The 22,296-nt window shown below is 46.7% G+C and overlaps 1 protein-coding gene across 8 annotated transcripts in view; it reads right to left on the minus strand.

The window, feature by feature from the left end:
• Nucleotides 1–22,296, minus strand: part of LOC146199172 (uncharacterized) — a 210,027-nt gene that overhangs the window by 113,514 nt on the left and 74,217 nt on the right. The gene's annotated exons all lie outside the window — the stretch shown is intronic.

Genomic DNA, 22,296 nt, shown 5'->3' on the forward strand with positions numbered 1-22,296 from the left:
CGAAGATCACGCGTATAGAATATGATGTGCTTGATAAAGTAACTATTTGTGCCGCGATCAAGTTAAACAAGTCCAAGTTGGCTTATATTGTGAAACTTCACTTGAACGAACTTCAAGGGACCTTAGGAAAAGGTTGGTTGAAGTAAATAGAGAGTTTTAGCTTACCGTGATCCGCGATCCGCTACCGTGATCCGCCACCGCGCGTTTCACTGCGCATGCCCAGACCCCCTTGACGCAGATAGATGGCGCCATATACTGGATATCGACACACAGACCTGTCGCGTCGGAACCAATAAGCTTGAGCGCCCCGCCCACAGTGGTAGAGAGACACGGTGGCGGATCGCGGATCACGGTAAGCTAAATCTCTCTAATATTCTCCACACTGAAATTAGTGCGTGGTCCGGAGCTTGTTTCCATTAGCTCCGAGAAACATCGAGTGTTCAAATCATACATAGTTCAGCCTATTCATTTGTCACTGCGCTCATTTCCAAGCAATGAATGGAGTAACCTTTTGCAGCACTTTTGAACTGAAATGGTCTTGGAATCAGTCACCGTGTCCAAGATCTCTTGAACCTTGTCCGGCGCAACCGCCTGCTGGGCAGAAAAGACTTTTACTTTCTCCAACCAGATCATTGTTTCAGCAGACCATGGTTAACCAGTACACTTTCTTGGAGCTAAAGGGCTTAGTAAGGCTGAAAGTCAGAATGTGGCTGCGGAGACCATATAGGCGCGTAAAGCCAACTATGGCACCCAGAACTGCGGCGCAGCGTAGACAAACACGTAGATAGAAACACAACGCAGGCGCACAAAAGGTACGAAACCCGAACTTCCTCTTTCACACTATCTATCTACGTGTGTGTCTACGTTGCGCCGCAGTTCTGGGTACTATGCACCAACTCGCCCCTTAAGCTGTTATTCTGAGCCAACTATGTATTCGGCTGTCTACAAGCCTGTTTAGATAGCCAACTGAGTTTAAAGCTAAATGACGGTCAATTTTTGTCACGTAGTAATGAAACTTGGTTCAGCGTAAAAATATGCAACAAAAAGTGCGGTTCGTGCTTGGTGAAGTGATCCGTATGACGGCGGAGACACAGGATGATGACACGGAAAATGTTCGCTGAATTGAAATGAGCAATAATTCTGAATTTCTTTGAAATGAAAGGCGCTTGCGAAGCGTTAAATGGAGCTTCGTTGGGGGGGGATCTAATAAAGTTCGTACAGCTGAATACTTCGTTTAAATGACGTTCGTTCAAGTGGTATATCCTACTGTACATCGATTTGAAGAGTCGAATAATCGTGGACATTCCTTAAGTACTCACGTGCCACTCAAGGTACGACATTACGACAGCATTGGTTGCAAAATGCCGTCTGTCGGCTGTCGAGAGACGTGGCTGCCCAACGCGGGCAGCGAGATCGGACGTGCTTCAAGCTTGCGGCGCATGGAGCGTGCTCAAGGATGCATTCTCCGTTGACCGTCAGTGCTTGATAGCACAGGCGGAAGATTGATCACCGCGTCCCAAAGAGAAAGAAGACACGTCAACTCAAAACGGAGCTTTTACGAGCTGGAAAACATCAAGAAATTGAAATACGGGTATTGTTACCGCCGGCCGTCCTCACGGGTAACCTGCAATAATATTATAACTTTTCATCGCGAACCTCTAAGGCCAAGCAACACCGCCAAATAGGTTAGGCAGTGAGCACGGAGCCCGTAATAGCCTCGATGTCATCGTCAACGTCAAGCGAGTGAATATAATTCCGGGGAAAGGCATTCCATTTCAAATTTCAAATTTCTCAGTCATAAATAAGTTCCTTGCTCCCAAACTAACATCAATGCAGGTTGCAACTCCAAGGAGGCAAATAATCCAGCTCTACTGAGAGCAAAATATATAGGCGAAGTTGTTGCGCGTTCCTCTGCAGGGGTGGTAATGGCCAACAGTATTTTGGAGCAGGCTTTGTAGCAATGCAAAAATTCGATTTGGAGCAGTTTAATCGAGCTTTGTATGCTTCATGACTGGGCTTCTATTTCCTCCAGAGATGGCGCCGCTATTCATGACCCACACCAAGGAGAGCTGCGTCGCTGCTGCAGTTCAGCTCGTTGCAGTTTTACGTGATAACGTAAGGGCCCCATGTCGCAAGAAAGCCGGCGTCACCATCGTCGGCGCGGTTTGACGTGGGCGAAAAATTTTGAGAAGTAGGCAGAATCCTGACGTCACGGCCACGTGACCTCGAACGGGAATTTCAAACACCCCACAAGGTTCACGCTAAACATGACGTCAAGCGCTGAATTACAGTAAATAAATCATGATGTGCAATACGCACTAAAGTTCGCCGCGTGTCTGAAAATGATTTAGCGTTATGATGTAACTAATCTCGCGTATAGAAAAAGAATTACGAGGGACTTTAGCGACTAAAGTAGTGAAAGGCGAACGCCTGAGTGCCGCATACTGGTAAGCAACTGGCACTAATTAGCAATTATTAATGAAGCAACTAGTAATTGGGGATGTAATTAATCAATTAATTCCGTAGTTAGCCTTATTAATCATACAAGTAATAATTAGATTTTAATTAGTGATTGATCATTGATTGGCATATGGCTATATAAGGCACGCATTCGCGCATACTGTGGTGGTGCTCAGTGATTGGTCGAGACCTCTATGACGTCATCTCGCCTCGGCCAATCAGAGCCGTCGCAAAAGCGCGACACATTTTGTCCACGACAGCATGAGCCATTAAAGGCTTTCGCCTTAATATTTGGGCACAAGGCGGGCCGACACACTGTCGACGAGGTCATGAAAGACGCGCTTCAACGGCTCGGGAACAAGTGGGGTTCATACCTATGTCATATTGTCTTTCACGTAAAGTGGTCTCTTACGGCTGTATACTGATAAGTATGCGTATAGTTAGAGGGGGTCACGGACCTTTATCGCGTCATATCTTTAAGGCGCAGATTAAGTTTCCCCCTAATGCTTTCGTTTGAGCCGAGACTTTTGGCGTTTCCCTTCCTACTATATTCACGAAGAGGTGCACTGACATAAGCAGCAACGCGGAACGACGCCATAAGAGGCTGCATAAGATTCAAAATATAATTGAAGACAAGAAAAGGACATGAACATGGCATATCAAGCAAAGAGCTGATAGCATCCACGTTGTCCGATGATGAACCTAATAGACGGGCAGTTTGTGGGTATAGTGCGTTAACTGATCACAGCTGGCGCATGGTTAATCGGCCATTGAAAGAATTTGCCTCGCTGTCAACATGAGATAATGTTCACAGCATTAATTTTGGCTAGGTGGTAAATGTTTATTAAAACATGAAAAAAAGCGCTAACAACGCTTGTCCTGTAGTTTTCCAGTCTTTGTGTTTCGTTGTTAGCGCTTTTTCTTTTAGATATGATAATGACGATAGCTAGCTGCGATGCAATATAGCTAACTTCATCGGCAACATCCACGGACTGTGAAAAGTCAAACGGGACCGGGCAGCAACGCACGCCACGAGAAAGGCAACGAAAGAAAGATCAGGGGGGAAAGAGAGGCGAGTGCATGGTTGTTCCCGCGGGGTGCGTGTGGCGTCGCGTGAGCCCAGATTGGCGCCGACCAGTGGCGGACAAAAGAGGGCGACGAGTTGCTGAGGAGAGCAGCGGCGGTCCTCCGGCGAAGGAAATGGGTGCGCGCGCACGGGAGTGGCCTGCGTCCAACTTAGGCTCGAGGAAAAGGGCGATGAGGTCAATTTAATTTGACAGGTGCTCCCGTGCCGCCGCCACTGCTCGCGTTTGCCCAGTCGCGGCATCGCGCGCAGGTATTTAGGACGTCAATGGGCCAAAACAAAACCGGGTTGGGTGCCGCGCCGCTCTCGCCTCTTCTCCGCCGTTGTTGTGTTCTTTTTGCGTGTATGTTTGTTGCCGCGGTCTCGTCCGCTTATTTGCGGCTCGTGCGAGCCCGTGTGCGTGCTAGAGAGGGAAAGAGCGGCTGTTTTGCGCGCTGAGTGCGTCCTTTGTTAGTTTGCATTACCTAGCGGCAATCCTGTTCGCTTTTGTTCTTCGGGACTGGCTTGCTCTCCGCTAGCACGATACGCACGGCTTGTCGTAACGCGAGCGCAGTGGCCTTTTCGTGGGCCGAACAGGATGTAACCGCGACTTGTCCGCTTGTGTACCCGCTATCGCTGCTCGCGCGCGCCGAGCGCTCTTGTTTCACGATGTAGTCCAAGAAAAAGGTGTTTGTACGCGGGCCGCAAGCGCATATTCCCCGCCCCCTTCATGCCGTTTCTGCACGCCCACGGCCAACGCCGCGACATCTGTTCCATGTTGAAAGAGACATAACGTTTCGACGAGCTGAAGCTAGCGTAAAACTCGATGGTCATAAAGGTGCGTCAACGGGAAGCTATGCGCGGCGTAAAAATGAGGTGCAAGGTACAAGCCTCGTGTTTCCATACACGTAAAGCGGTCGTTGCGCGGATGGCCAAGCAGTTACGAAACTTGTAACAACGCCTCAACCAACGAGGCAAGCAGTCACCAAGAAGGCCTCAACAATGAAGATTGCTCACGAAGGAGCGCCACATCCGTAGAACGTGTAAATGGCTGTGGTGTGTTGTTATGGTTCTCTGAGAGTAAGGAAACGAGAGTTGTCGCTGGGCAAAAGATATTCTCTGTGCGGCAAACATTCTCTGTGGATTAAACCTGGACCATCATTGTGTGTCACAGATACTTGCGGCTGACATATGCGTTCATGCAGTCGAGGTGAAGTAGTATTTTCACTATCTCGATCTTCCCTCGCCGCCCCTTTTCACTGTTAAGCAGTAGGTAGAAACTCAAAAATCACCATAAGAGAGCCCGACGAGGGGAGGCAAAAGTTCTACAATAAGAGAGGTACTGAACTAAAACTAAGCGGCCGATGTTTTCTAAATTTTACACCTTAAAATATAATAAGTCCATGCAGACTGTTATTTATCACCGTCATGCGACACTACAAAGCGTGGAGTCTGACATGGTAGACTTTTCGCCCAGCTTTACCACGCCCCTCTCATCCGCACCTCGGCGAGTGTTTTCTTTTCTATTGCACTTTATCGCAGAGATGCGTTTTACGATAGGAGCCCGATATACACCCATATGTGCCTTCCACTGTACAATTTTTTTCGTCTAAGGTCATCGATCTGCTGCAACAGGTCTGGCAGCAGCTAATCACTCTAAGCCTCTCGAGCGTTTTGCAGGAACTTTTTTTTTTTGTCCCTTCTATTGCAAGGGCAATGGAACGGCGCAAGATTTGGCAAGATTTGGGAGGAAAAGGCTGCGGTTGGTCACGTACGCAACCCGATGACCTCAGAGTGAAGCGACTCGTTACTGAATCACGGACATTCTCTGACGGCCACACATACATTATGCTCCTTGGGGCGCAGCCCTGTTCTACAGTTTTCCACGTTGCAGGTACTTCATTCGGTGACTGTATTTATTTATTTATTTATTTATTTATTTATTTATTTATTTATTTATTTATTTATTTATTTATTTATTTATTTATTTATTTATTTATTTATTTATTTATTTATTTATTTTCACCATGCTGTGAACCATAGTGGGGTTATTAGAGGGTGGGCATTACATTGGTATCTCAAAATAACGGTATTTCTGCGTATTATGCATTACATTGGATTGGAATACATTGAAAAGAAAAAAAAACACTGGACATTAGGCGGAGTCATTATTGGAATAAGAAACAAAGAACTACATTTTCGGGAAGTTCAAGAAAGTTATCAAACGATGACTGAGCAGTAATAGACGGATGCACTTCGTTCCATCCTTTACTGATTGTGCTAAGATTAGTAAAATAGAGAGCACTTCGTATTTTGCTTTTTAGTAGTTTAGTAAGAGAATTTAGATACAAGCGATAACCTAAACTCGTAATTTATTTCTTAGTTTAATTTAGCCTCTTAATCCTACGCTTTAAGTGAATTATATCTCGTGTAATCCACGCGTTGTGCTTTCTCGTCACCTTATAGCTATTTTTGGAACGAAATTGCTGATGCAAAAATGCAATACATAATACATGCCTTGAATTGCACCCGCACACCATCAATAGTTGACTGCTCATTATCACAGGAATCACAGAAGTTTTGGTATTCATATGTAAGGTATGTCATAACAGCAGCATCATCTGTCCTATTGAAAGCAAAAATGTATTTGAGAGGGCCCTTCTTCCGAACAGCACGTGCTACTGGCAAAGTACACAGCATAAGTTTGTGATCCGACTGTTCGCCTAGTATTTCTGCATTATAATCAGTTATTTAAAAGTTGTCACTGACAAAAACTAAGTCGAGGATGGTGGAAGCTCCCTGAATGCCAGTAGGCGTTTCAACAAGCTGATTAAAGTTAAAAGATTTGGTTTGGTTTGTGGTTTAACGTCCCAAAGCAACTCAGGCTATGAGAGACGACGCCGTAGTGGAGGGCTCCGGAAATGAACACCGCTTAGGGTTCCTTAACGTGCACTGACATCACACACAGCACACGGGCGCCTAGCTTTTCGCCTCCATCGAAAAGCGACTGGCCGCGGCCAAGATTCGATCCCGCATCCTTGCGCACAGTAGTCGAGCACCCCAACCACTGCACCATTACGGCGGGGCGATTAAAGCTAAAAGTGAACATAAAATCTAGAATACGATTACTGTCTGCTCAAGGCAAAAAGCTGTGCTAGTTAATGTTTAATGGCTAGTGTTTGATGTTATGGTAATAACTTCCATTGATTTTAGCACCCGTCCTGTCTTCTACGTCTGTGTCCTAGTTACATACGCTAGTCTTTTTAATTAATACCGTCTACTCTTCCCGCATTCAGAGCGCTCCAATTTACATCAGGAAGGTTAAGGTCAGCCACCAAGATAGTTCTAATTCCATGCATGTGTTTAAGCATGTAACCATACAAAGGGTGCTTTTTTGGTCCTTTCTTTAAAATTGTTAAATTAATGTGCAAGTGGATATTTTCACGCATTATGTTAATACCTTTCCATAATTGTGAGCAGTATAGTATTAAAACGTCTAGGATTTCGTGATAAGCTAGGGACATGTGACGTGGCTGAATTGAGGTGAATTCCGGCTAGCCCATACCTATATGTCTCTATTCACAAACCATTCCCGATCCATTCACGAAATTTCTCTGCTATCGGATAGTTACGGAATCAGCGACTTTAAAAGTTTTACCGGCTTCCTTCCGTGGGCCGTTTCCTGGTGAAGTTGCCAGTTTTGTCGCCACGGGAGTTGCTACGCAATCGAGCTTTTCGTTTTCCTTAAACGCGCGCAATTTTCCTCTTCGCTGGGAATTTCGGAGAGCGCAGCCTTCCCGCACATTTGGTATTCACGGCTGAATATTTGAGACTCCCCCTGAGATCGATATTTAATAACGTGTTTTTGGCGCAGCAAAAACAAAATACAATACCGAAGGGGGGGGGGGGGGGGGGGGGAGTAGGAGTTGAAAGAAAGATGCACGCTGTGTGCAAAACGTGAATTTAGGTTCCACAGCCAGGTGGCAGATTTTTTTTTTCTCTTTTATTTTTCGGCTTGAATAACACAACGTATCATTGTTACTTAAACGCTGCTTTTATTTATTTTCTTTTTTTGTGCGGGTGAGGGGGGTCTCAGGCTGTCTCTTTATTTTTTTTTTTTCAGTATGCACCACAATGAGACGAAAGATTCGTTTCATTTCATACGTTTCAATGAAACAAGTTAATTAAAGGAGTCAACAGTACTATGATTCCAAGGTAAACGTATAGGGATATTATTATTTTATTTATTGTCTTTGTAATTAATCTTGACCGGAATTAGTTCTGTGATGATTTTATAGAGAAGGAATATAAATGCAAAGGGGAAGGAAAAACAACGCGCCGCGTTGTTTTTCCTTCCACTTTGCATTTATATTATTTTTCCCTAAAATCATTACAGGACTAATTCTGGTCAAGACCAGTTACAAAGACAACAAATAAAATCATCATCATCATCATCATCATCATCAATAATACCCCCATACGTTTACCTTGGACTTATAGACTGCTGGCTCCTTTAACTGTATCATAACGAGCCCCTCATTTCTACTTCAATTTTCTGCGTAATTGAAACAAGTTAGCCACTCAGTATTCTCTCATGACACTCGCACAGTATAACAACATACACGGTCGCCGTCATTAAAGAGGCACTTTCGTGCGCCTCTAAGCTTCCCTTTTTAACTTGGGGGTTTCTGTCTCCTTCTTCCCGCTGATTTGTCGTTTCCTAACGTGCCGCTTTTTCCGGTACGCCCATTCGCCATCAGACGGTAAGAAATCGCAAACACAAAAATAAAACGAGTATTTCCTTGCGGCAGTGAAGTTGCACGACGTTGGCGCAATGCCGTCCGCGTCCTGGCACTCCAAACCTATTTCATTTGCTGAGCGCGCCGCTTTCACGAGCGCATAAGGAAATTTACGCTTCACAGACCGTCATTCTGCGTTGTTGCGCGAACGCATAGCAGCGATGGCAGTTGAAGGAATGTTATACACCCACGAAATAATTTTTGTTGTGGTTTTGCTGGGTCTGACGCCCTAAATTTACTGTGCGCTTGCTCAGCTTATGGTCGAGAGGAAATAAGAAGCTACGAAACGTCATCGCTGCATAAAGCAGTCGCGAATATATATGTGCAGTTTTCGCGCCTATATATACAGGGTGTTTCAGAGGGACATGTCGCCAGTTAGTTACCTTTCTAAATAACTTTTCAGAGGTATGAAGTTCGTTGTTGTGTTTTGGAACACCAGTGCATGCAGAGATCAGAAAACAAGCGACCCTACTAATTATAATTGACATGATTCGCTCTAACAGCCTGGAATCAATTAGAAATTAAAGCTCTTTCAACCGGCCGATATAGTATAAATAAATCTACAGGTAATGCATTAAACACCTCCGCTGATAGATTTCTACAGGCGACATCACTTCTTGGAGTTTCAAAAACAAAATTCTGTCTGGAGCTGTTGTGGACTAGATTATGAGCCTCTCGCGCATCAGTCACGTGATCTCCGCTGCCCTTAAGGGGTGGGGAAGGCGCAGAAGCGACCAACGGTTGGCCCATCTCACTTTGTGGGCTCTATATTGCTGATGTGATCAACGGGAAGAAATACTCCCGTTAGGTTTCACGACTGGCTAGTCTGTACAGCACAGCGATTCTCTCATTTTTGCCTAAATTAAAATTTCCCAAGTGCAGCGCAGTGTATTTGTAAAGATTGAAGCTAGTTCAACAAAGAAGAAAAGTGCACAGTTTTTATTCACTTTGGACGACTTTGAGAACATGGATACTATTGTGGCGTTGCACTACTCTAAGCCGTATTACTCATTTCCCTTCTAACTTCTTGTTTTCCAGAGGAAGCTGGCGGTAATGAAGCAGAATGTGTCATCGCACTGGGCCTGTCGCGAGGTCCGCAAACGCACAGGAGGAAGCAAATAGAGCGGAGGCTGATGGATGTCTAATGACTCTCGCCCTGCGCGCACGACCAGTGGTGCAACTTCTCTGATGCGAAAGAGAGGAAGAGGGGGTTTTATTCGGGGTGCTTGGAGCGCGGCTTCCGCACGGCTCATCTACAAGACAGCACCGGACGGCCATACCTGAAGCACCAGAAGTGACGCTACGCGTATGCTCTACCTCCCTCTTCTCTCTTTCTACGCGGCCTACAGCGGGCCCAAATGGAGGTCAAATAGGTTTACTCGCACTTTAGCCACCCTACCCTCACATCGTCTTCTCCTCGTCCCCCTTTCCCTGCCGCGATGCAAACGACCACTGAAAAGATCGACAGGCCTTCAGCGTACGCAGGCTGTCTACCGAGCTCTCCGCCCGAATAAGAAAGTGCGCAAGCCCACACAGTTTGTGTGTATGCACTTTAGGACCCGCTGCGCCCTTGTCACTACTACTCGTGGGCATTTTTCGCTGCACGTCCTTCACCTCCCGTCTTTCTCGTCTCTTCCCCGACTTGCCACCGCCGCGCGATGGTAGCTCCAAAAACTCGCTGCTACCTGCCGCGTCGATCCTGCCAGACCGCCTGCGCGTCTCTCCAAACGAAAGGAACATCGCTGCGGCGAGACCGTGTCGACGAACGAAGACGTCTCTACGTTCCGCGCCGTGTCGTTGACCCCGATCCAATGCCGGGAGAAAGTGTTCGGACGTGTTCCCTCGGCGGCAACAGCAGCGCGTGGTGGTTTGACTGAAGGGTGCCTCCTTTCTCAGCGGGCACGTCGCATTGCTCTTCGTGAAAGACGCGCAGGTTTGGCTGCTACACGACGGGGTTGGTTGACCCTAACCGAGTTTCGGTCAGGCAGGTTCGTCTTCTTCTCACCCGAAGCCCTTGTCCCCTTTCCCGTCTTGTGTGCATGCCCCCAGGAAGATGGGGCAAGACCTTCGCATGTCTTCCTCGCGTCACGGACGTCTGTTGTGATTGGGCCCCGAGGACGACGACGGGGCAGCTGAAGGGTGCCCTGCACTTTGAATCAGGACCTTAATAGACAGGCTAATCTGATCCGGTGACCGAAATCGTGCATACATCAATATTTGAAGCCGCAAGCCTACGCCATTCTTTTACGGCTGCACTTTATAAGTGAAGGAAGCCAAGGAATACGTAGGGAAATGTTTTTATACTCTATTTTCAATCTGTGCCGTGATCAAGAGTAACTAGCAGAAGACTAAAAAAGAATTCCTTGAAGCTAAAATATAACTGACTGGAAAAGAGCAGAAAAGACAACCGAGTTTCATTGGCAGGATCCGAACCCATGGCTCCCGTACGTCGCAAATGGTGTTATATTAAGTGCGTTAACAAGGCTTTTGCTAACCTAATAGTTTTGGACATGTTTATGCTGCGTGCAACACGAGCTTCGTACACTACAGTGAACTCTATCTTTGGTAGTGCTTGGAAGATGCTCGTATGATGGTGGAAAAGAGCAAAAAAAAAAAAAAAAAAAGCATGGACGAGCTAGAAGACATGGCGAGCGCTGACGGCTCAGGTAGACGCTCATGAGTAATAACTCCGCCGATCGAGATCAAGATACGAAATGTGCTGCGACGTTTTGCCTGGCACGCTGCTGTGCGTGCAGCACCTTTACGATTAACCTGTTACAACCCTTTCGAATAAACCTTCTCGTTGCAGGTGAAAGCTAACGCGAGTGTCGCATACTGTAAACAGGCTCGTCTGACTGAGCATCCGGCTATTCAGGCGGATATTTGAAGGATACGAATGCATCTCGCGATTCCCAGCTCAGCACGAGGCAGGTGTGTACCTCGCTAACGTTTCCCTATACCGAGAAGGCCAGCCACAACCGGTGAAGAAGCGCGCCTATGCGTCGTCCGTGGCTGTAAATTAAAAAGAAAGAAGAATGTGTCCTCTGGGCGGGACGCATATGATCGGAAGAGGAGTACAAGGAAGTAAACGTGATCTTATGGTGAGCCTATGACAGATCATTCAATGAAAGCGGAATACACGGCTTAACGAGAGACAGAAGGCCACTGACTCAGCGCCGCCATTAGCTTAACGCGTTTTGAAGACAGAAGCAGACAAGATGACCTTGGACAGCGAATGCGGAAATGAATTCACGTTCTAAGATCGCAATCACGACTAATCTCCTTGTCCTTGTTTTCGGTAGGGTAAGTTACAAACGATGTTAGAAATCACCTCCGTCAAAATCGCACAGTAACGACGTGAGTCGGAGTTGCCGCTGCGTGGCAACGTCGTTAACTCTGGCCCCGTGACCCAGAGGGCCGCATTCACGAAGCATTTCCGTGCGTGAGGGGTCTTCTTCCGGGAGTGACCAGCGTCCACCCGCTATTGGTCGGCTCCCTTGGTAAGCAAAGAGGTAACAAAGCTTCGGCCAATCAGGGCGGTGTCTTACGTGCGACCGGCTTTCTGGCTCCAGCCGGCCACCCCGTCGGTTCCGGTTTGAAAGCAACACATTGTTCGGTTCCTTTCCTTCTTACGTTTTTCATTTCGCTTTTCTCCCTTTGTTCTAGCTGGCTGGTCGTCATACATAACGCGAATTATGTGCCCTAGATCTCGCGTTTTGTTAACAAAGCAAGCAATTTTTCGCCAGCCTTTTTTTTTTTTTTCTTCTGAAAGCAATAATTGACATCTGCTGTTAAATCATTTTTCCATTCACAGCAGCTTTACTTTTCCATGTTCCCAGTAGGCACCAGACAACTGGGCAATGATGGAAAGGTCTGTAGCTGACGCGCACGACAAAGGTGAAGAGGTTCGTGCAATGTGGTTTTTAGGGGCGGTTATGTTGCACGTGTGAGCAGCACAGTGCCAGGACCAAATGAGGCAATAAGAAAAATACATTAAAAACCGACAAAGAGGAATAGCGAAAAAGAACTGAAAGGCAGTTGAGAAGTGACACTGGCCTGTCAGATTTGTGTTTGGGGACGCCCTCCTTCCGGTTTACATTCGAGGTCTCCGCCGCCTCGGGGCTGCGCAGTTACATCGCGCGCACCAAGCCGCGGCGGCCCGCTTCCGCCAGGCGCTCGTTGTGAAACGCACGCGCATCAAGCGTGACAGCTGAACGCCGAGAGAGAATCTGCACGCGCGTCTGTATACATTCGCGTGCGCACGCGCGCGGACTTCTGAAGAGGGATACGGCTAGTATTAAAGGATTAAAGAAAAACAAGAGGAATGTGATGAAGAAAGGGTGTGCGCGGCCTCCTTGTTATAAGAGGCGATGTGGGCGGGCATGGGCCGCGCAAATTCAAGAGGAGAGGAGGAGGAGGAGGAGGAGGAGGTGCTTGTACCACCAGGTGAACAAAACGCCATTATTCGAAACAAGTGCACGCGCTTTATGCCAGTGGTCTGGCTTTGCTTTCGTTTCGTGTCGGTATTACAAAGCGGCGCCAGTGTACCAGCATGACAAAGGAAAAGTGTGTGTGTGTGTGTGTGTGTGTGTGTGTGTGTGTGTGTGTGTGTGTGTGTGTGTGTGTGTGTGTGTGTGTGTGTGTGTGTGTGTGTGTGTGTGTGTGTGTGTGTGTGCGTGCGTGCGTGCGTGCGTGCGTGCGTGCGCGCTTCTCATATTTGTAGAGCGTGCTGTTTACAACAGCAGTCATCGCTTCCCGGTGCGCGGAGAGAGGATTGCGCGCGCTTCTGAGCCCTCTGTGCAACATTCTTCTAGCCTGGCGCGCGGTTGAAGACCGTCACGGCTGAGAGCCGAAGGCGGCCGCCGAAAAAGAAAAAAAAAAAAAAAAGAGAATTCGGGGTGCGGTATGGATGCGGCTTTTTTTTTTTTTTTTTACCATTTCTTCTGCTTTGTTTGCTTCTCACTGCTACTCATTTTCTGGAATTACTTTTTTTCGCCATCGGGGCCGCATCGAGAAGCTGTTCGAGAAGCACAAGGCCGCGTCCTATCCCTAAGTATGTATCCGTGGTCTCGTTTGTTTGCCTTTGTTTGTTTCTTTTGAACATGGTCGTATGTTTGCGTCGAAGTTTTGCTGCCTTATTCCCCGTTTCCTTTTTTTTTTTCTGGTAATTACTACATACAATTTGTTTATTCATTCAAATACGAAGTAAGGCTCCTCCTCTCACTGTTCTGAACAACAATGACCAAGCAAAACGGCATACAACACGATGCATATTATCGCAATGCAAATGATAGCAGCAGCCAGCGAGGATCAGTTTATTTATTTATTTATTTATTTATTTATTTATTTATTTATTTATTTATTTATTTATTTATTTATTTATTTATTTATTTATTTATTTATTTATTTATTTATTTATTTATTTATTTATTTATTTATTTATTTATTTATTTATTTATTTATTTATTTATTTATTTATTTACCAGGAGGTCTGTTGAAGGACGGCATATGAAACGTCTTATGACTCCGCGAGTACCTGAATCTTGGACGAACGCTAACATTACCTTAATCGATAAGAATTAGAGAGCATCAGAGACTTGAAAAATTGCAGACTGTTCATACAGTTGTCCGCTTACCTACAGAACATTAACGAAGGAACTTGCTCATAGAGTCGGGACAGTATTAAACTAACCAAAGGCCAGAGAGGCTTCCGTAAAGGCTACTCGATAACACTGATGCTTGGGCCAGTTAACTCGATACTAGGTCATATTAACACTATAAATGCGATAACAGAGAAAATAGGAGAATGTGACCAAGCCTGTAGCCTTCATAGATTGCGAGAAAGTATTTCAGTCATTCGTTAGCTCAGCAGACATGCAGGCACTGTGGAACCGGGACGTAGTATAGCCGTGCGTAAAAATAGTGGAACACAGTGCTTAGCCGCTACACAGCCACCATACTCTTCTGTAAAGGCAGCATTAAATTCCAAATAAGGAAATGGTACGCAGGCGAGGGGCATGATCTCTTCAGTGCTCTTCACTGCGTATTGACGAGAGGTACTGTATTTGGAACAGTTGGGGAGAAGTGGTAATGGAGAACAGCTTGACATTACCTTGTTATGTAACCTCGGGGGACGAATTGCAAAGTCTGAGAAATGACCTGTACAGGCAAAAAGGAAAAGTAGGTTTCGAAGATATTATGCAGAAAACTGAAGTAATGATCAACAGTCTTGAAAAGCAACAGCTGGTTACGGTAGGTAGCGAGGCGCTGGAAATAAGTGGCAAATGCATATACATCTAATTATGTCCGGTATAGTGACTGCAGACCATGGCTATTGGAATGAAATTGCTAGAAGAACAAGAGCTGGGTGGAGCACACTTGGCAGGTACTGTCAGATCGTGAATGGCAGTTTATTACTATCCGTCAAGAGAAAAATACAGCTTCATCTTAATGGTACTCATTTATAGGACATTAACTCAAGCGGTACAACTTCAGTTGCGTAGCGACCTATGTAAATGAAAAGGACAGGGGTAACGTTAATAGGCAGGAAACGTGCAGTATGGGTAAGGCAACATAAGCTATTCGGTGATATCCTATCCGAAATAAGGAGAAACGAGCATGGGCTGGCATGTTCAAAAGGCAAGCTAACCGATAATTGTTAATGCTAACGTAGTGAATTCCGAAAGAAGGCAAATATTCCGAGTGCGGGGGAAAGTTAAGAGGGCGGATGAGGCCAGGAACTTCGTCGTAATAACGTGACGGCAGCTGGCACAGGTGAAAGGACCCGGTTATTCGGAGGTGTATGGGAGAGGCCTCTGCTATGAGTTTAATCAGGCTGGTGATGTTAATGGTATCTCGAGTGGTACACGCTCTTGTTTCTTTTTGTTTGCGCAAGAACATGTGTGAAGCGCAGTCACTTACAACGCGACATCTATTGCTGTGGTTCCTGAAACTATAATGCAGACTACTACTAGAACGGATCTTAAAGGATTCAAAACCTTGCAACTTGAAGTCCTGTTCAGGGAACATTTACCAGCTTTCGCTGCTTGTACGTATCCCTTGGACGCAGTGCTTAAAGTCTGGCTCTATCGGAGGGGGTCTCTTCTGATTTCAGCACAATTGGAAAGGGAAATAAAGAGAGAGAGGAAGAACGGCTGGTGGCCTGCTTCGCATATCGTTTTATACAAATGGGAGAATTATTTTTCTCCGTCGCAGGCTATAGAAGATATGTTAAGGGTTCTTATTAAAGCTCAGTGCCAAATTGCCGAAACAAAAGAGAAATGTTCTAACAACCAATGACATGATTAAAATATGACAGCCTGCTTCGTATACATACAGTCCATATACCTTCGAGCGCGGGGGGTCTCAGACTCCTCTTAAATACTGGGTCTCCGACCCCCCGAGACCCCATTCACTTGGACGCAGGTATTGCACCGCCATGAAATGGGACACGAATACAACATCGCCTTTACTATTTTTATTAGAGATTTAGTTTGCTGTGATCCGCAATCCGCCACCGTGACTCCCTACCGCGCGTGGGCGGGGCGGGGCGCACAAGCTGATTGGTCCCGACGCGGCAGGTCTATGTGGCGCCATCTATCGGCTTCAAGAGGGTCTGGGCATGCGCAGTAGAACGCGCGGTGGCGGATACGATAGCGGATCGGATGTCGGCACATAGACCTGCCGCGTCGGTACCAATCAGCTTGTGCACCCCGCCCCCACCCTAATGCCCATTTAACGCTTACTCGCACGTAGTTTTTATTCTTGTATTCAACGCATGCAGTATAAACTATATTATTGACGCTTGTAATTTCTTCCGCTTAGGCAATCGCGGAAGCGAAATGGCATTGAAGGCATCATATGCAAAGCAACTAGAAATAAGGTATTCCCAAAGAAGCGAAGCTGATCCTTGGGTGGCTTGCGGACAACTCCTCTGAAGCGTTCAGTTCTCGAGAGAATTATTCTTTCCCGCTGTAGATATTTTCGTTTCCAAGCGTTCAACTGAAGGTTTCGGCTTTCGAAATGAATTCTAACGCGATAGCGTCAAAGGCCACGTTCTGCAGAAAATCCGTCGTCGGCGTTGTGAGCGAATAACGACGGACATGACTCTGGCAGGTTGCAGTTGGCAGGTGGCATGGCCGAGACCTGATTCGTCAATGGATTGTGTGACGTAATGACACGTCATGAAGTCTGAAGGAGCAGCCAACTCAGGTTGCACATTTGAGGTAGGATTGTGGGATAGTAATCAACATTTCAGTGTTCTTGGATGCCGAGTCAGGCGTGCTACGCCTATATGCTACGCAGACACGTTGTACGGCTTCGTTAAATATCTATGTCGGGTGGTCGCTTACGAATAATGACGTAGTAGGTTAGGATTGTATGTTATAGTAAGAAATTGTGAGATATATCGGAGGCACAAGTTAAGTGAACCGCAGTTAAACTTCCTGAAAGGAACCGAGAGGAAACCCGCAGATGAGAGTTGTTAATGCTATCGAGCCTTAAAGACAGAGCATAAGTGTCTCCCATAATTTTTGGTTTGGTTTGGTTTGGTTTGGTTTACGGGGTTTAACGTCCCAAAGCGACTCAGGCTATGGACGCCGTAGTGGAGGGCTCCGGAAATTTCGGCCACCTGGAGATATTTAACGCGCACTGTCATCGCATAGCGCACGGGCGATTTGCTTTTGGCCTCCACCAGAAAGCGGCCGCCGCAGCCGGGATTCGTTCTCACATCTTGGGCACAGCAGTACTGCAGCACTGCGGCGGAGATTATATATATTTTTTTAAATATAGTATGAAGTGTAAAGCGGAATACCATCAATATGCGACAAGCGCCGTCATCCCAATTTCCGTAAACAAAATAATACAAGAAAAAATGCAATGATGTCTAGGCCTCTCCCGCGCGCTTCAGATAATGCATGTCGCAATTGCTTATAGACTTAACGGAACAGAAGCCTCATAAACGAAGAACACCGGGTGAGCCTGTAGTGCGCTGGTGTGTGTCGCCCCATGAGTGTGTGCCAGCAATTATTTCTCTTTTTTTTATTGTTAATTCATTTCTTCTTTCTCCCGAACCCAAGCAACCAGCAACACGCTGCCCGAACGATGACTAACAGACTGCCCATCATTGTTGTTGTTCAAGGGTACTACTACGCTCGCTACAGTTACTCGCACTCCACAATGCGCGAGTGGAAACAATGACTTAGCAGTTGTTGATGCTTCCAACATGCTCCATTTGTCCAATATTTGCGTCTACTGCGTATACATGCACTGGCCTTACAGAAATCACAGACCACTACCCATGCTTCACCAAGCTGCTGGGGGTCTACTCTAGGTATTAACATAGCGGTCGACATATGAGGTAAGTGAGCGATCTGAAGATTTTTATGAAAACTATAGCGACACTATACTGAAGAGTTTCATAACACGTATTTACAAACCCTGTTCCACAACAACCCAGTCAGACTGAACGCTATTACAACGCATTCCTTTCCAGCTCAGTGAAAGTTTAGGGGTCAGAATGCAGACCTTTATCCGACCTCATATACCTCTAAACCAAGCCACACCCCGTAAAGAAAGTTCAAAGCGAGCTGATAAGAGGCGATCATGTCCAGCTCCGAAATCTCGACACAAATGTTTTTGTTGAAAGCGCTCGGGCAGCGGCTTCAGCCAAATCCCGGACTGAGGGCCCGACAAACCCTGCCCCTAACTCCTAAACCATTTTCCTTAAATATTTTTTACGACTACTACTACTACTACTACTGCTACTACTACTGCTACTACTACTACTACTACTACTACTACTACTACTACTACTACTACTACTACTACTACTACTACTAATACTGCTACCACCACCACTACTACTACTACTACTACTACTACTACTACTACTACTACTACTACCTCTAGCGTAGTGCCACACCTACACGCCTGAGAAAAGAGTTCACGACGAGGCTGCTTTTGTTGGCGCTTGAGGAAGGAAATTTAAGTTCTGTGCAGCTTTACAAACTTATAACTTAGCCAACGCAACAGCAAGGAAAAGCCGTCTTTCGGAATTAATTTTGAAGGAATCTCTTTCAGGTGCTTTCAATGCTCCCCAAACCACATGCTATTCTTTCCTGGCAACATTGTATCATTAAATTTTATGTTCGCGCTCTGCATGCGTGATGAAACTGCTCCGGTGAAACGAGTTTTACATGCGCATAGGTGACAGCTGCGCACAAGAAGCTCTCACGTTTATGTAAGATACTGATATATAGCATGAGCCATTTAAATAAACATCGAGCGCTGTCTAATGGCAAGTATATTAGCGTCTCCCAAAGACGTCATCTGGCTAGAACGCATGCTTTCAACCGAAAACGGAACTATGCGACAAGGGCACTTTTTGTTTTGGAATCTACTCTTAGTCAGCGCGGACAGCTGGCCAATTATCGCTTTTCAATGAGTTTACAAGCAAGCCATGCTGGCTCTTCGAAGGAACGCATTGGCGTGGCAGTGCGATTAGCCCTCCATGCCTATTTTTGTCTTTCCTAGCTCAGTGTGACTTGCTCTAAAACGCTGTACTCTAATACAAGTCGCGTGACATCATTGCCATTTCTAAGCTTCGTTCTCCCACAATCCACGCATCAATATCGGCATCAAAGTTCACGGAATCGCGTGCCGGGGCCTTGGCACAACGTCCTGCTTTCTTACCCGGCGAAGAAACACCGGTGGTCGAAAGTTATGTGAACAATGAGCGTCATAGAATAAGTCAAGAGAGCTGGTGGGTACCAATTACAGCGCACAATCGTTTCCCAGAAAGATCTTATTTCTCTTCCTCCGAGCGTGACCCCGAGAGCGCCTATACTCTGCAGAACAGGAGGAGAAAGTAATAAAATGAGATAAAAAAATTTCCACCGCCGCGTCACCTTTTCTTTTCCCTCGGTTTCGAAATTCTGTGAAATCATGCTTATCGCGGCCAAACGTACCTGTCGCCGCAGACCACCCAATCTCATCGCACAAGGACTTTCTCAGCGGCGGTGTAATATAAACACACACACACGACGACTCGTCGTCCTCTCTACGCTCCAAACAGTTCTCTCTATACATCGGATAGGATGGTTTGCATACAGCCATGAAAAGGCTATAAAAACGAAAAAGAAAGACGACTCGGATCAGAGGCAGGTGCAGACGACGTGGGAAAGGGAGAGCCTTCGATTCCGAGTACCACGTTCGGTATTCGTCTGCCGGCACTGACAAAAACAGAAAATTGAAGTAAACACATAGAAGGAAACAAGCAGTGGTATTCGAATAAAAGTGTACGCCTGCCTATGCGCTTTTTTATTCTTGCTGGTGCGGCAAGCTCACTCGCCGACTCTTGCCCGCTGCAGTAACAGTGACCCACGAAACAACAACTCGCTTATATATATATATATATATTATACGTTACAAGGTTAAAGCGCGCCCGCGGCCGTCGCTCCGTCGCTACGTACGCGTCGCGGCCTTGCGCTTGCCTGAGCCGCGCGCTTCGCGTGGCGGGTCTGCGCTGCACATGACGATACGGCTTAAACGTGCGCGGAGGCTATGCGGCGATGTGACGCATCGCGTTGTTTTGTCAGAAGGCTGCTCGTGTATATGTGTATACGCTTGCGCGGTCGGAGTCAGAGGGTAGGCTGCCGCTTGGTGCCATAGCTACACGGGCGGGCTCAATCCAGGAAACGAGGTAATTTAACGCGGCGCGCCACCCGAAGACGCCGAATTAAATGCGCCGCTGAGTGATAAAAACGGTTCGGCGGCGAGCCAAGGTGCGCGCGGGAGGCCGCCGACTGGATGTCGCGGGTTCGAAGAACAAGCGAGATGTTTTCCCGAGCATTTGCGGTGGAGAGGAGTTGGGAGAATGAGAGGGCGCACATGCGCGGCATCGTATCGTCAAACTTGTGACGCAATCGGGCGCTAGCTTTCTCGGAGTCGCCAGCATTCCAGTTTTGCTGAGAACCAATTGCGCTGACGCATTAGCCTGTACCACGCCCCGTCGCCGTGTTATATTGCACAACCAGCGAGAATGTACTGTGCGAATTATCACATGAGTCGTTACAGTGCTAGAGTTGTTTTGTTTTTTTTTTCTTAACGGAGGGATGAGTTGCGCAATTTTACAGCAGCTAGTTTAGCTAACACCCTTGCTTTCACCGATATTAGAGCTCATCTTATTTTGTAGAAGAACATCGGCATCTATATCGCCCTGTGCGGGTGCGGGTGAAGGTGGGTAGAGAGAAAGGGGAGCCGTAGTGGAGGGCTACGGAGTAATTTCGACCACCTGGGGATCTTTAACGTGCGCTGACATCGCACAGCACACGGACGCCGCTTCGTTTCGCCTCCACCGAAATACAGCCACCGTGGTCGGATTCGAACCCGGGAACTCCGGGCAGTAGTCGGGCGTCTTACCACTGCACCACCCCGGCGGGGCCGGTGACGTGCTGTTTTGGTTTCTGAGCATCAAAACGAGCTGATCAGAGCTGTGCGATTTGCTCGCAGAGAATACCGCAGAAGATACACGGACTTCGTGCTTCGCGGTGATTCTCAGTATTCCGACAGCCGAAAGAAGGGGAGGGGGGGGGGGGGGGGGAAGTGGCGTGAGAAAAAGAGTTTTCTCTCTCAGGGTCGACATCAGGGCCAGCGTGAGACAGAGTCGCTAGCTCGCAAAAGCCTGCAAGTACTTTCTTTACGTGAAGCTTAGAAAAAAAAAGAAAAAGAGATCCTGTTCAGTTTTAGAGCTGCAGGGAATTTCCAGTATGATCGAGGTATGTACACCGCCGTCATTAGGGACAGTAAAATCTAAACACATCCGACCTTGATGAAAGTGTGTCGTCAGCATCTAGCTTTGCGCGTTAAATGAGCAGCACTTACTCGCGAATCCAATGCACCAACTATCCATTCAACATGTGCGACACCACGATGCAACGGTAAAAGATGAGGGAGGGAACCTTTGCGAATTGAATAGTGTGCAAGTATACGAATTTGTATCCCCTTTTTTTTAACTTCCTTTTTGCGGTCAAGACCCTTTGGCGAGATCCTTTTTCGATTAATCTGAGTATCGGTTGAGCCAGTTCGAATACGCTTCCTTCTTCAGTGACAAACGCAATGATGTCTATCTATCGAAACCAGTGCAACGGCGTGGGTGGGCTGGCATATACACTAGCCAGCCTCGCTGCATTGCAAACGCCGGGAAGCCCGCATCGTGAACCAGGTGCGTGGCCGCGTTGCGCTAGACAGGAGACACGCCCTGTATACCGTTACATTAACTAGCACCTTCACTTCCGATGGAAGCATCACGCACGTGCAAGTTGCTCGCGTCCGGCAGTTGCTTTATCGTGTCGAGAAAGTTGATCGCGGGGAACTCCTTACATCTGCCGGAAGCTGCGCTGTCTATAACGTCCGGTCAGTGGTCACGATCCCTGCTTGCCACGCTCGGTCACGCATACCCGGCCAGTTGATCCTGTCGACGCCTTTCATTTTGCCAAGACGCTCGACCTGGATGAACGCTGTTTGTATTCGGACGTCTTGTCATTCCAACCGTCCTGTTTACTGTATAATCTCCACTGGGCAACTTATCAAATGGTGTCATTGTGTTCATACCAATTTCGCTGCGGTGTTGTACGTAAGTACTACAAACACAGGCGAACGGGCCAGAAGAAATGTACCCATGCCTGTTTTTCTCAATATTGTTCTTTCTCTCTCTTTCTCTCACTTGATTTTATTTATACATTTATACCGTTGTCCCGTTGTCATTAAAAGAAGCTTTATAATGGCTGGTTTCTGAAAATCAGCCAGTATCTGTTCGTGTATATATATATATATATATATATATATATATATATATATATATATATATATATAATATATATATATATACACACGAACAGATATCGGCTGATTTACACAGTTCCAGCTCATCGCTTGTATCATGAGGACCTTAGAATAAGAGAGAGAACGATAGAG

This window comes from Amblyomma maculatum, chromosome 2 (genome assembly GCF_055883805.1).
Source record: "Amblyomma maculatum isolate TAMU_Amacu chromosome 2, ASM5588380v1, whole genome shotgun sequence".
In the NCBI taxonomy this organism is placed as follows: domain Eukaryota; kingdom Metazoa; phylum Arthropoda; class Arachnida; order Ixodida; family Ixodidae; genus Amblyomma; species Amblyomma maculatum.